Source organism: Mustelus asterias, chromosome 6, assembly GCF_964213995.1.
Source record: "Mustelus asterias chromosome 6, sMusAst1.hap1.1, whole genome shotgun sequence".
NCBI classification, from domain to species: Eukaryota; Metazoa; Chordata; class Chondrichthyes; order Carcharhiniformes; family Triakidae; genus Mustelus; species Mustelus asterias.
This window is the reverse complement of record NC_135806.1, coordinates 85,458,781-85,461,656: the sequence shown is the minus strand read 5'-3', so window position 1 is coordinate 85,461,656 and position 2,876 is coordinate 85,458,781. Positions and strand designations below refer to the sequence as shown.

General features: G+C 45.4%; 1 pseudogene; it reads right to left on the bottom strand.

The window, feature by feature from the left end:
- Nucleotides 1–2,396: 2,396 nt before the first annotated feature.
- Nucleotides 2,397–2,576, bottom strand: LOC144495380 (U2 spliceosomal RNA; annotated as a pseudogene).
- Nucleotides 2,577–2,876: the final 300 nt, after the last annotated feature.

The following is a 2,876-nucleotide window of genomic DNA, read 5'->3' as shown; positions in this document are numbered from 1 at the left end:
GCGCAAGATGGTGTGTTAAAATGGCAGCATGAAGGTCTGGGTTATGCTTGCAGATGGACCAAAGGTGTTCTGTAAAGCGATCATCGGTTTTCTATCTCAGGTTGTTTTTCAATACGACACATTGCTTACCTTTTGTTCTGCCATTTACACATTCTGATCGCTTAATATCTGTGACTCTGTGAACTCTCTCTCAGGATAACAGCATTCATCCTCCCATCTGTGCCACTCTGCCACTGCCCTTGCTCATGCTTATCAGCCAAACAGCTGTCTGCTGCCTTCCATGCCAAGGTGGTGTAGCCCAACATTTGACATTCTGGGTCTAGGGCTGCTTGAGGATGGCCTATAAGGCCATTGGCAATCTCCCCAAATGAAAAGTCAACAGCCTTCCACACTGGAACCACTGGGGCAACACTGTATTAGGCCAGCCAAGGTTACCTGGAGGACAGGCACTAAAGGAATGACACAGTGTGTTCAATTGAGTATTGTATGGGGTATCGGATGTATGATAGTATAAATTTCGTATGGAATGGTTGTTTTATGGTGTATTTTATTTCAGGATTGTGGCTAAGATACTGTGATGGTGCATAACAGAGGAATGATAAGGTAGGGAACTGTTGATCGGTGGGATCCATGGTTTCAGTCATGAGATCTGGGGTTGAATGTGTTCATGAACAGCCAATCCAGGACATGGTTGTGTTGGCCGTATCCTCCCTCCTCCTTCTCTTGAGATTTTGGCTGAATCCCTGGTGGCAAGAACTGTGTCCTCATGAAGCAGCAGACCATCACAAACCTGGTGAGTACTGGCAGTCTTCCCCAAACTGGTGCGACGAAAATAATCTCTCCCTCAATGTCAACAAAACAAAGGAGATAGTCATCGACTTCAGGAAGCATAGTGAAGGACATGCCCGTCTAAATCAATGGGGATGAAGTAGAAATGGTCAAAAGCTTCAAGTTTTTAGGTGTCCAGATCACCAACAAACTGTCCTGATCCCTCCATGCCGACGCTATAGTTAAGAAAGACCACCAATGCCTCTACTTTCTCAGTAGACTAAGGAAATTTGGCATGTCCACTATGATTCTCATCAACTTTTACAGATGCACCATAGACAGCATTCTTTCTGGTTGTATCACAGCTTGATATGGCTCCTGCTCTGTCCAAGACCGCAAGAAACTGCAAAGGGTCATGAACGAAGCCCAATCCATCACGCAAACCAGGCTCCCATCCATTGACTTAGTCTACACTTCCTGCTGCCTTGGAAAAACAGCTAGCACAATTAAGGACGTCCTACACCCCGGACATTCCCTCTTCCACCTTCTTGCGTCGGGAAAAAGATACAAAAGTCTAAGGACATTTACCAACTTCTTCCCTGCTGCTGTCAGACTTTTGAATGGACTTACCTTGCATTAAGTTGATCTTTTTCTACACCCTAGCTATGACTGTAACACTACATTTTGCACTCTGTCCTTTCCTTCTCTATGTACTGTATGCTTTGTCTGTATAGTGCGCAAGAAACAATACTTTTCACTGTATAATACATGTGACAATAATAAATCAAATCAAATCAAAGCAATGGAAGCATTGCTTCTAAACCCCAATGCTCTGCTTGATCATGTGGGCAGCATAGTGGCACAGTGGTCAGCCCTGCTGCCTCACTGTGCCAGGGACCTGGGTCTGATTCTTGGCTTGTCTGTGTGGAATCTGCATGTTCTCCCAGTGTGCGCGTGGGTTTCCTCTGGGTGCTCCGGTTTCCTCCCACAGTCTGAAAGACATGCTAAGTTCTACCTCAGTGTACCCGAAAAGGCGCCAGAGTGAGGCGACTAGGGGATTTTCACAGTAATTTCATTGCAGTGTTAATGTAAGCCTATTTGTGACTAATAACTAAACTTTAAACTTAACTTAGACTTAAAAGTGTGCTCTTATTATGTGCATTCTGGCCACATTTGGTTGGGTTTGCAGAGGGCAATCATCAGCCCGGTGTAAAATGGCTCTCAGTTTAGGGAGAACACAAGCAAGTCCAATCTCCTGCTATAAAGAGACTGTGTTACCTCTCTGACCCAGCAGCAAATTGGGAAATGTTAGATATGTCACCTCTTCCAACCTGGAAGGATTCTGAAAGGAAAACATTCAGGGCCACAGTCACTTTCACAGTCACAGGCAGTGCCATAGTTGCCCTGCCGTGTGGTTGCAGATCTAGTTCAGGGAGATGACAGAGTTCTGTGATGAACGTCTTGGGGAATTGCAAATTTTTTTTTTTTATTTATACTTTTCCAATTCAATCAAATCAAATCCAATTCAGAGTCAGTTGAGACATTCCAGATCCAGGCTGACAAGACAGGACGGGAGACCAAAACCACCCTGTCCTGGGCCTGATCTACATGAGTCAAGCTGATTGGAGAAGGGGGAGGATCCTCCTCCAAGACTTGAGCTCATTTGCATCTTAGCCAAAAGGCCGAGATGCCGCTTTTAAAAATTGCTTCATATGAAACATATGAAGCCTCAGTGCAACCTAATGACCTCAACCAAGTGCAGGCGATCCATACTACACTTGATCTTAGCCAAAAGGCCGAGAAGCGATGGAATTGCAAATGCTGGACACGCTGGCCCTGGCTTAGGTGGAAGGTAAGAGAAATGCAAGATTCTCAGAAAGACCTTTCTCCCTGCTCCTCCTCACCCAGCAGCTTCCCCTCATGTTTGCTATCTTTGTACCATCTCCCTCTTAATGCAGCAGCCCAAAAGGGACAACTATCTAAAGCGCTCAGAGTCCTTGCAGTCACAACCAAAACCTTCTCCGCATGCAGTACCATTCCTTGCAGATTTTACCAATGTTAACCAACTCCTCAAAACACCCGCGCAGATTCATACTGAGACAGCAGAA